This window comes from Odocoileus virginianus, chromosome 2 (genome assembly GCF_023699985.2).
Source record: "Odocoileus virginianus isolate 20LAN1187 ecotype Illinois chromosome 2, Ovbor_1.2, whole genome shotgun sequence".
NCBI lineage: Eukaryota > Metazoa > Chordata > Mammalia > Artiodactyla > Cervidae > Odocoileus > Odocoileus virginianus.
In genome coordinates, this window is record NC_069675.1 from 4,394,268 (window position 1) to 4,407,237 (window position 12,970).

The following is a 12,970-nucleotide window of genomic DNA, read 5'->3' on the forward strand; positions in this document are numbered from 1 at the left end:
TCCAGGTTCAATGCATGAGACAGGGTGCTTGGGGCTGATGCACTGGGATGACCCAGAGGGATGGGATGGGGAGGGAGGTGGGAGGGGGTGTCAGGATGGGGAACACATATACACCTGCGGCAGATTCATGTCAATGTATGGCAGAACCACTACAATATTGTAAAGTAATTAGCCTCCAATTTAAATAAATAAATTTATATTTAAAAAATAAGCACTCTATGCTGAATGTTAAACATATAATTTTAAGCATTATATGCCCAGTGTTAAACTTTGTACACCCGATGTGATGTGTGTATACCTAACAAATAACGTCAAATGAATGAATTGCATTAAATGTACATATTATTAAAAAAAAAAAAGAAATGAAATTGTCAAGAGTAAAAGCTTGTCAGAAGATGAGCACAGGCTAGAGCGTTTGTTTTCTGTTATCACGTGACATAGTACCACAGTCTTAGCTGCTTAAAACCACATGTACTCATTACCCCACTGTTTGTCTGGGTCAGGCGTCTGGGCATGGCTTAGCTTGCTAGTCCACTTAGAGTCTGACAAGGTTACAAAAAAGGTATCAGCCAAAACTGGCCTCTCGTCTGAGCCTTGACAGGACATGTATCTGCCTCTAAGCTCTCCCAGGCTGTTGGCAGAGTTCATTTCCTCGTGGCTTTTAAAGTCAAGACCAGTTGCTTCTTTAAAAGCAGTATCAGAGTGAGATGGTGCTACCTCTTAGGTAATCATGTAAATACAATTATCTGGATTCCATCTCCTTTGTTTCATTCCACTGGTTAGAAGCAAGTCATGGGTCCAGTTCACATTCGAGGAGGGAAGTTCCCCAAAGGCATGCCCACTAGGGGCTGGGATCAGGAAGGCCTCCATGAAGTCGATATGTCAAGCCTGGTCAAGTCCATCCTCAAGCTGGACAAGGGGAATCCCAAGATTGATACTCCTTTGCCTCCCATCATTTCAAACCTTTTAGGCACTTCTTCTCTCCAGTCTTTGTGTCTCTGAGAATTGCTTTATTGCAGAAGGTTTGTCTGGTCACTCCTTGGTGAAACCATTGGCCCTTTGGTCAGGCTCAGGGGAGATAAAGTTACTCAAGCAGTATCTTTAAGAGCCTCTCCAGTTCCCAGGGTCTTCTCAATCTAAATGGTGCCTCTTTCAGTCCAAACACCTTTCTTGTTAACAGTACTAACTGTTAATAGTATACTTATCACTCTGTTACAATTTTACCAAAGTTTGGAATTGCACTGGCCACTTTAGGAAGCTCTTGACAGGAGCAAGATTGTGTGTTTGGAAGGTACTTTAGAACAAAAAGTAAATCTTGATGAAGACATCATTTGTCTTGTTTTTCTTAAAATTTTTTTAAGACTATTTAATGTAGGTGGTATCCTCTCCCTTTCTTATATTTTGAGGAGTATTAAGTATTGATTTTCGAGCACACAGCTTGATAAAAATATCAAGGGTCCAAGTTACTGTAAACTATCTGTCAAATTTTTTACCATCTGTCAAATTTTTTAAAGTATACGTGTCACAATCTAAAAAATAAAGTATACATGTCACAATCTGTTTTATACATTTAAGCTTTTCTCAACTTTAATATCTTAGGTAATTAAGTAATTAATTAAGACTGGGGGACTTGCCTGGCAGTCCAGTGGTTAAGATTCCACACTTCCACTTCAAGGGGCATAGGTTCAATCCCTGGCCAGGGAGCTAAGCTCCCACCTGCCATGCAGCCCGGCCAAAAATAAAAAAAGACTGGAAGTCTGGACAGTTTCCAGATAAGAAACAGATACAAGAGGGTAGGTTTGGGGAAGGGGAGGGGAAGGGAGGGCAGGTCCAGAGCAGAGTGGGTGGAGTGGAGGGGGCTGACTGAAGGAAATGAGACAACCTTTTCCTCCCACCGAATCGTGATCCTCCTGCGTCTGCTGGGGTTACCACCGCCGCCCGTGAGCGCCCAGGCCGGGACCGCGTGCCCACAGGTCTCCCCTGGGGTTTCTTTCCGAACCGCCAGTGCCAGCCCCAACCTTGGCCACAGCTTTGCTGCGTCCTCCTCTCAGGGATCGGCTCCCGGTCCCCCGGCTCCGCCCCCAGCACCCGGAGCCAGGACCCCGGAAGTGCGCGCTGGTGGCTCCGGCGAAGGTTGTTTCCATATCTTGGTTGCTGTGAATAATGCTGCCATAAATATGGGAATGCAGAAAATCCCGAGGGAGCAGCTCTGTACTTTGTCTCTGGTGTGTGTATTGGACTGGTCCTCACCCTAGCTGCCTTGGTGATGAGGATCTCTTGCCACATAGACTGCTGTCAGCATTCCCAGAAGCTTCTGAAGGACCAAGAAAGCAGCAGCAATAGCAGCGACAGCGAGGATGGCAGCTTGGATGCAGCATCTGACATCTCAGTCAAGAGACATCAGCGCTTTGAGAGGACTTTGAACAAGAATGTCTTCACCTCAGTGGAGGAGCTGGAGCGAGCCCAGTGGCTGGAGGAGCGGGAACGTATCATCAGGGAGATTTGAATGAATGGCCAGCCTGAGGTTCCCGGCACTAGGAGCCTGAACCGCTACTACTAGGGGCAGGAGCAGGAACCCATACCCCACTGTTTAGCTGCCTGGGAGAGAAAGGGCCCCGCAGAGACAGTGGCCACTAAAAGTTGAATGCAGTTCTGCTAATGTTATGGTGGCAGAGATAAGCAGGACACTGTCATTTTTGAGACAGTAAGACAGATTTGTCCCTTTTGGCTACATGGAGAAGTAGAAAAACCAAGTTGTTTTATCAACCTTTCTAGATCTTGGAATTGTGCTGAAAACCCTCTCCAGCAATGTGGATGGAGATTAGAGGAATGGGACTTGTGGTGTGGTTTCTCTTGATTTCTGAGGATCTCAGAAGTTTCTGCAGACTTCATTGCTATGTTTTATTTCTATAGAAAAGGAAATATTATTATAGCAAGAGGGCTAGGAAGAGCAGGGTTACCTTAACTTAGTAAATGCAACTTAAATGACTGTTTGCATGGAGGTGATTTTGATCCAGATAGCATGATCCATGCTTATTATTTAAGGCCTGTTTTCAAATCTTGTCTTGTAATTGCAACCTCTTCCATTTTAAATGGCACCTCAGGGATTAAAATCCTGTTTTTTATTACAGTTACCACTTCACTCATGAAAATGAATAATGTATCATAGGAGATATGTCAGTGAACTAGAAAAATGTCAATAACCTCAAAGGATGAAGGGTTTTATTTTAAATAGCTTCTAAGGACTATATTAATGTGCATTTAATGCTGTATGCATTTGAAAATGCAGCAGAACAAAAGCCGTGTCTCCCCCCTTTTGGAGAAAAGAAAACTTTATGACTCTAGATAATCATGACTTTAGACATTTTGTTAAAAAAATAAAAACCATGTTTGGATTTATAGTAAGAGAATGGGAATGGGAGGTGAGGAATAAAGCCAAAGTTAGGTTGGGATAAAAAATAAAAGTTACATAAAATCTTAAAAAAAAAAAAAAGAAACAGATACAAAACATTAATCACTAAATAAAAATTTTACCCTTATTTCTTAGAATGGCCATCTAGTGACAAATGATGAAATGCCTTTAGATAAGATTACTTACATTTCTTTTTCCCTCGAAAGTATTAAGATGATATGAATGACTGGAGAAAAAAATAGCTAAACAATCTTTCAGTTTCTGTCCTCTAATTTTCTTCATTGTCTGGAGAAAAAAATTACTGATCACTTTAGTTAATGATAATGTAGTTAATTAGGCGTGTGTGCCTTCTTAGTCAGTCAGTCATGTCCGACTCTTTTTGAGCCAGTGAACTGTAGCCCGCCAGGCTCCTCTGTCCATAAGAAATACTGGAATGGATTGCCATTTCCTCTTTCAGGGGATTTTCCCAAACCAGGGATGGAACCCAAGTCTCCTGCATTGACAGGTGTGTTCTTTTCCACTGAGCTACCTGGGAAGCCCAGAGGGAACATACCTCAACATAATAAGGGCCATATATGACAAACCCACAGCAAACATAATTGTCAGTGGTGGAAAACCTGGAAGCATTTCCTCTTAAGATCAGGAACAAGACAAGGATGTCCACTCTCTCCACTATTAATTAACATAGTTTTGGAAGTCCTAGCCATGATAATCAAGGAAAAAGGAATAAAAGAAATCCAAACTGGAAAAGAAGTGTGCATAGAAAATCCTAAAGATGCTACCAGAAAACTACTAGAGCTCATCAATGAATTTGGTAAAGTTGCAGGATACAGAATTACTACACAGAAATCTCTTGCAATCTTATACACTAAAAACGAAAGAAAGAGGAAACAATCCCATTCACCATCACATCAGAAAGAAAAAAATTCCTAGGAGTAAATCTACCTTCAGTTCAGTTCAGTCACTCAGTCATGTCCGACTCTTTGCCACCCCCACAGACTGCAGCATGCCAGGCCTCCCTATCCATCACCAACTCCTGGAGTTTACTCAAACTCATGTCCCTGAATCGGTGATGCCATCCAACCATCTCATCCTCTGTTGTCCCCTTCTCCTCCAGCCTTCAATCTTTCCCAGCATCAGGGTCTTTTCAAATGAGTTAGTTCTTCGCAACAGGTGGCCAAAGTATTGGAGTTTCAGCTTCAGCCATCAGTCCTTCCAGTGAACACTCAGGACTGATCTCCTTTAGGACTGACTGGTTGGATCTCCTAGCAGTCCAAAGGACTCACAAAAGTCTTCTCCAACACCACAGTTCAAAAGCATCAATTCTTCCATGCTCAGGTTTCTTTATAGTTCAACTCTCCCATCCATACATGACTACTGGGAAAACCATAGCCTTGCCTAGATGAACCTTTGTTGGCAAAGTAATGTCTCTGCTTTTTAATATGCTGTCTAGGTTGGTCATAACTTTCCTTGCAAGGAGTAAGCATCTTTTAATTTCATGGCTGCAGTAACCATCTGCAGTGATTTTTGAGCCAAAAAAATATAAAATCTGCCACTGTTTCCACTGTTTCCCCATCTATTTGCCATGAAGTTATGGGACCAAATGCCATGATCTTAGTCTTCTGAATGTTAAGCTTTAAGCCAACTTTTTCACTCACCTCTTTCACCTTCATCAAGAGGCTCTTTAGTTCTTCAATTTCTGCCATAAGTGTGGTGTCATCTGCATATCTGACATTATTGATATTTCTCCCGGCAATCTTGATTCCAGCTTGTGCTTCCTCCAGCCCAGCATTTCTCATGATGTACTCTGCATATAAGTTAAATAAGCAGGGTGACAATATACAGCCTTGACATACTCCTTTTCCTAGTTGGAACCAGTCTGTTGTTCCAGGTCCAAATCTAACCGTTGCTTCCTGACCTGCATACAGATTTCTCAAGAGGCAGAAGATGGTCTGGTATTCCCATCTCTGTCAGAATTTTCCACAGTTTATTGTGATCCACACAGTGAAAGGCTTTGGCATAGTCAATAAAGCAGAAATAGATGTTTTTCTGGAATTCTTGCTTTTTTGATGATCCAGCAGATGTTGGCAATTTGATCTCTTGTTCCTCTGCCTTTTCTAAATCCAACTTGAACATCTGGAAGTTCACAGTTCATGTATTGTTGAAGCCTGGCTTGGAGAATTTTGAGCATTACTTTACTAGCATGTGAGATGAGTGCAATTGTGCGGTAGTTTGAGCATTCTTTGGCATTGCCTTTCTTAGGGATTGGAATGAAAACTGACCTTTTCCAGTTCTGTGGCCACTGCTGAGTTTTCCAAATTTGCTGGCATATTGAGTGCAGTACTTTCACAGCATCATCTTTCAGGATTTGAAATAGTTCAACTGGAATTCCATCACCTCCACTAGTCTTGTTCATAGTCATGCTTCCTAAGGCCCACTTGACTTCACATTCCAGGATGTCTGGCTCTAGGTGAGTGATCACACCATCATGATTATCTTTGTTGTGAAGATCTTTTTTGTACAGTTCTTCTGTGTATTTTGCCACCTCTTAATATCTTCTGCTTCTGTTAGGTCCATACCATTTCTGTCCTTTATTGAGCCCATCTTTGCATAAAATGTTCCCTTCGTATCTCTAATTTTCTTGAAGAGATCTCTAGTCTTTCCCATTCTATTGTTTTCTTCTATCTCTTTGCACTGACCACTGAGGAAGGCTTTCTTTTCTCTCCTTGCTATTCTTTGGAACTCTGCATTCAAATGGGTATATCTTTCCTTTTCTCCTTTGTTTTTTCACTTCTCTTCTTTTTCTATTTGTAAAGGCTATTTGTAAGGCCTCCACAGATAGCCATTTTGCTTTTTTGCATTTCTTTTTCTTGAGGATGGTCTTGATCTCTGTCTCCTGTACAATAAATCTACCACTGGGGGCAAAATTTTAAAAAGTAATAGATTCGTATCAGCAAAAAGAAAAAAAAAGTGGGGAGAATTGATCTTCCTAGGTTAGTTATATGTCTATTAAATACATTTCAGTGAATATATTTTTTAAGTTAAACATAGTCCTTGGACACAAAGACTGGTACCATAAAACTACCTTCTAGAAGTTTTCTCCATTGTTCTGAAATAAAAATTTTCCCTTGCCCCCACTCCCTTTCTTTTTATTATGAATCTGAACAGGCACTAGGGAACAGCTTCAGTTAAATGGAAATCACCAGAGGCTCTTGGCTTATTTCAGTCTTTCTTCACCTCCAGCAGCCAAGATGTGTATCTGCCTTGTCTAAGAACCACAGCAGCAATAATAAAAGTATGAAAACTTCATGAGTTAGTTCTTGGGTCTCCATCAATCTTAATGGCTTCCCATGCGGTGCTATATAGACTTCCACTGACAGTAAACCCTTGGCATCTTTCAGCTAGTCACCTAACCTGTGAAAAACTGGTGCTCTTCCTTCACACATCGCTGTCCAATATTGTCATTCTAAACCCAGCCACCTCCTTCCCTCTCCCACAAAGGAACCGTTCACAGTTGCTTGCCTCAGGGAACTAGCCATACCCTAAACTGACCTTCTAAAGACTCCCCTGAATAACTCTGATTTAATTTCTGTGTAGATTATACATACTTAGTAAAATTAAAAATTACAAAGCAGGTTGGGTCATCAGACTCAAATTTGCCCTTGAAATACAAGCTTTCCTCAAAAGTTATATCCATCTGGACTTCCTTGGTCCAGAGATTAAGAATCTGCCTGACAATGCAGGGGGTATGGATTGGATCCCTGGTCCAAGAAGATCGCACATGCCACAGAGCAAGTAAGCCTGAGCACCCTAGAGCCCGAGCTCCACAAGAGAAGCCACCCCCGTGAAAAACCTGAGTACCACAGTGAAGAGCAGCCCGCCACTCTCCACACCTGGAGAAAGCCCAAATGCAGCACCAGAGACCCAGTGCTTCCATAAATAAATAAAAAATGTTTAATATTTAAAAAATTATATCCATTCAATGCCCTCTCCCAGATCTGCCCAGTAACAAAACTAAATATTTATACTGATAGGCTAGGTAGCTGATTTGGAGTTAGTCTGTGACATTGAAATGCTTTAGAAACAAATGTGCTGATCATCACAGGAGCCCTACAAAACTGACAAAGAATTAAAGAGCCTTGAAGTACTTTTCTATATGTAAGGAGGTGACCGTAATAAAAAGTGAAACTTAGCAAGTATGTTTTGTGATATTACCCACAAAGCAGAGGAAAATCAGCAGCAACATTGGACCAGCATTGGTAGGGTAATTTTAGAGATACCACTGAGGGTTTTTCCACTGCATGTCCTACCTGCCAGCAAAGCAATTCTGACAAGACTAGACAGGATACTCAAAGCCCCTTTGAACACCGTGATTTAATCTCAACTGGTGGTGGTTGGGGGTGGGGCAGTGTATTTCTGGTTGTATTTACATACTACAGGGCAAGCACAATTGTGGATATAAGGATAAATAAACCACCTGATTCTGTAAAGGACCCTGCTGGATTCTGGGATCTCTTCAGTGTTTTCATTGCTTGGGTTATATAATCTGGGACCCTGGCTTTATAGGACTTGTCACAAGACTCATGATCTTTTGGTTTCTGATACTTGCCTGTGTTATGGTTGGTCATTGTTGTTATTGTTCAGTTGCTAAGTTGGGTCCAACTTTTTGTGACCCCATGAACCGCAGCACGCCAGGCTTCCCTATCCTTCACTATCTCCTGGAGTTTGTCCAAACTCATGTCCATTGAGTTGGTGATGCCATCCAATCGTCTCATCCTCTGTCATCCCCTTCTCTTCCTGCCTTCTATCATTTGTCATTGTATCCTGTCCAAAATCTTAAATGCTGCTGTGCAGTCATTGTCACATCAGAGACTCAGCAACTCATCCTACGACAGAAGGGGCATTAGCTCTGGTCCAATAAAGACTATGTCCTCTGGACATCTTCCTGGTCTCACTTGGCAAACTTTCCTGTTTTGTTTTTCTTTTTGCCACACCCCACGGCATTCAGGATCTTAGTTCCCCAACCAGGGATGGAACCCATGCCCCCTCCAGTGGTCCTAACTGCTGGACCCCCCAGGGAATTCCCTGAATCATCAAACTCTTGACAAGTGAAAAATCTGGCTGTCATGCATTCATGCCTGTGGTCTGACTTTGTCTTTGGCCAAGGAGGATCATTAGAGAAAAACAACTCTGACAGTCAGGAGCTGACTTAGAACCATCACACCTTGGTGTGTCTAGGAACTGGAGCGATTTCACAAATTACCAACCTCAGATAAAGCTGCGCTGTGACTGATGGTGGTTTAGTTGCTAAGTTGTGTTCGACTCTCGTGACCCCATGGACTGTAGCCCACCAGGCTCCTCTGTCGGTGGGCTTCTCCAGGCAAGAATACTGGAGTGGGTTGACATTTCCTTCTCCATCTGTGACTGATGGATCAAGACAGAAATAAGCTCATTGTGTAATCATGTCTGAGCAGAGATGAAAACACCGACATTGTTCAAGCCAGAAAAGTGACCGAACATTCCCCTCCTCTGGGTAACGTGGGGGCTGCTGCTGCTTGTCACACAGCTTCAGCCTCACTTCTCCCCTCTCACCTTCTAGATGAGATTAATGAAGACACCAGTCATAGAGCCATCTCTTTCTCCCGACAGCGCCAATCCTGAGCAACCCCTGCTTCTTTGAACACTCATGAAAACCCTCTAATAAAACCCCAATCCTACAGTCCTACCCAAAGAACTTTTTCTGAGATAGAGATACAATAAAGGGAACTTACCAAGCTCCAGGTGTGTCTTTTGGTCTGTGGCGAGCCAGCACTCTCGATGCCCATTGTTGTTTTTTATTTTTTGTTTTTTTGGCTGCATCTGGTCTTAGTTGTGGAACTTTGTTGTGTCATGCAGTTTCTTTCATTGCATTGCACAGGCTCAAGAGTTGCAGCGTGCTCTTAGTTGCCCCACGGCATGTGGGATCTTAGTTCCCTGACCAGAGGTTGAACCCAAGTTGCCTGCATTGCAAGGTGGATCCCACTGGACCACCAGGGAAGTCCCCTGATGCTTGCTGCTCTCAGGGTCTAAGCTGCTAGGATCTCTCCTTAGGATCATTCCACTCAGCCTCCACCTCTTTAGAGTATCTCTGTGCTTCTAGCTTCACCACAGGTAACCCAGTCTGCTGGTTCCCCTGCTTGGAGAACTTGCCAGAAAGAAACACAAGTGGTCCAAGTCTTACTTTCTCTTCTGTGCAGGGGGATCCATCACTTCCCTGCTTTGTGTATTCCTTTCCCAGCAAGGTTGGTGCAATTCCAGGCCCTCAGGATGGCTTGGCCTGACATATCGGGGGAATCTCTAGGGAAGAGAACATGAGGTCCAGCCATGGGGGTGAGAAACAGGGTGCAGGAAATAGGATGGGAGTAACCATCAGGTGCCGCTACCCCTACCAGGACACCCTGCCCCTGTTCCTCCCTGTCTGAGGCTTGTGCCCTGCCCTCCACATTCCCAAGGATATCCCTGATAAGGGCCACTGTCAACAACCGTGTGTCATTATCCGGTTGTGAGATGTCTTCATATGTGTACATATACGGAATCTCCCAGAGCTGGCATTCTGCTGTTTGAGGAGCTTGGAGAAGATGCTGCTTCCACTGTTCCCACTTCAGTGTCCACAGCCCTCTTTCTGAGCCTCCCTGACACCAGCCTCCACCTTCTCAGTGGACCCTACAAGGTCTCCCAGCCTCTGCTGGAGTGCCTTCCACAGGCCCATTTCCCCTCACTGCACCTGTCCAGGCTCCCCTCATTGTCTCCGTCCTCACCAGTGGGTCCTGACCCAACACACTTGCCCACCTCATCACTGGCTTTTGTTTTGCCTCCCTTCTCACCGGCATTTCCTGCTCCCACGGCTGGCCTCACCACTTTGCTCCTGATGCCCTAGCCACTGTGTCCTCCTAAACTTCACTTGCCCTCTTCACTCCGCCTCATCCCCTCTGGCTTCCTTATCTTGGCCTCCAAGGTCTTCTCTGTCATTAGTCCCCCCTCTTTCCCACCAGAGCCCTTTGTGCCCCTGGACTACAGTCTTTTTGGACCATCCTCCAGCCCCCACCAGAGCACACTCAGATACACAAACTTTTTCCCCAGCTAGACTCCCCCTTTGTCTCTGGGGATCACTTCTGTACCCCCATGTTCATAGCAGCTTTATTTACAATAGCCAAGACATGGAAATAACCTAAGTGTCCATCAATGGCTGAATGGATAAACAAAATGTGGTTGTATAATGAGCATGGCATGCTAAATCACTGCAATTGTGTCTGACTCTTTGTGATCCTTTGGACTATAGCCCTCCAGGCTCCTCTGTCCATGGGATTCTCCAGGCAAGAATGCTGGAGTGGGTTGCCATGCCCTCCTCCAGGAGATCTTCTTGACTCAGGGATTGAACCATTGTCTCTTATGTCTCCTGCATTGGCAGGCCACTTCTTTACCACTACACCACCTGGGAAGTCCCATATTATTCAGACATAAAAAGAAGGAAATTCTGTCGTTTGCAACAACAGGAATGGACCTTAACAGCATTATGCTAAATGAAATAAGTCAGACAGAGAAAGACTAATGGTGTATGATATCACTAATATGGGGACTCTTACAAAAAAGAAAGAAACAGCTCATAGGAAAAGAGATCAGATTTGTGGTTACCATAGACAAAGGTCCAAACTTCCAGTTATAAGCAAATAAATCCTGGGAGGTTATGTACCATGTGATAACTTGTTAACAATGCTGTATGATGTATTTGAAAGTTTGTAAGAGAGTAGATCCTAACAGTTCTCATCACAAGTTAAAATTTTTTTCTTTTTAATGTGTCTTCATGAGATGATGGACGTGAACTAAATTCATTGTGATCATCATTTCATAAAATGTGTAAATCACATCATTGTGCTGTACATCTTAAACTTACACAGTGTTATGTGTCAATTATGGGGGCTTCCCTGGTGGCTCAGTGATAAAGAATATGCCTGCTAATGCAGGAGACATGGATTCAACCCCTGAGTCAGGAAGACCGCCTGGAGGAGGAAATGGCAACCCACTCCAGTATTCTTGCCTGGACAATCCCATGGACGGGGGAGCCTGGAGGGCTGCAGTCTGGGGTCGAATAGAGTGGAACGTGACTGAGCGCCTTTCACATTCATTAGAGAATAAGATTGCTTTGCGATCATTGACCAGTATTCCATGAGTAACACCTTTACTGATAAGGGTACTAATGTACGCTTTGCATACAAACCTGCTGCTGAAGCACACACTCTTGGGTGGACATTCACCCCTCTGCTCTCTGAGCAGAAGCCTTCTCTCCCCTCGGATTGCATCTTCCATGCTCTGCACACACCCATGACTCTCACAACTTCCCCCTCCTACTCTGCTCTCGCTGGGGGTGCTAGACCTCAGGACCTTTCAGAGGTCTTCCCTGGTGATGATAGGTAAGGCCTCCACAGATCTCCATAGTGTGGACACTCTCCCCAGATCCCCCTGAGAAGACCCCAAGGCCCGAACCATCCATTGAGCCTCATGCTCTTCACCTGTCTTCAAAGAGTGCTGAGGATATGAGACAACATGGTAATAGACCCTATCTCTTAGCACTGCTCTGTAAATAAGAGCATAGGCAGATGCTAGAAAGATAGATAATAGAAACTAAAACAACCCATGCACTGCACATATAGGAAAGTCTTTGCAAGCACCACAATGTTGAGCAACTGTGAGGAAAACTGTGTTTTGTTCATTCATAAACCCCACAACAATACCTTCAGAACTGTATTGCACTTAAGACATATCTTCTTCCCCTAAGATACTCTTGTCAAAACAGTCCAGAACCCAGGACAATCCTAAGATCCGTTAATTATATTTTTGCAAGAAAATGAAACTAAAAATGTGTGTGCAAAACCCAATTTAACCTAATTAGTATGCTTTCTATAACTTTAATAAGGGCTAAGAACACACATTGAAACAAAATTTTTTATCAATCATTTTTATTTTCAATCCATGGACACAAAGTTCAAAGGATACCTGAGCAGGGAACTCTTTAGAGAGGACTCCAAAAAAACCTCCTCAAAGCTGTAAGTGATAAGGAATTTTTGTTCTTTACCTGTGAAAAGGCTAATCCAGATTCTCTGGCTCCAGTTCCTTCAGTTGGAAGTAGCACATCATAGAAATACCTTGACCGAGAGTTCACTTTGTAACATATCTTTGTCTTAATTTTAGAATTCAGTATGGGAAAAGGGCACAAAGTAGTGATGGAAGGCTGGGGTATAGAGGCAGCAGGAGGGGATGCCAAGCCCAGGGAAGACCCTTAGGAAATGGAGAGGTTTGTGTAGACCTAGGAGTTCAGAAGGGGCAGACAACCTGGAGAACAGGTGGAGAAGCATAGATCCTGCAGAGGGAAGGACCATGAGTGTGAGAGACTGAGTGAAGGACATAGTGGGAAAGAGAATTAGGTAGGATAGGAGAAGACATGGTTAGGAATAGAGCCACATAGAGAATTGGGGAAGCCAAACCTGTTGCTTTTCACAACATTGACTTGGGATATTTAAACAG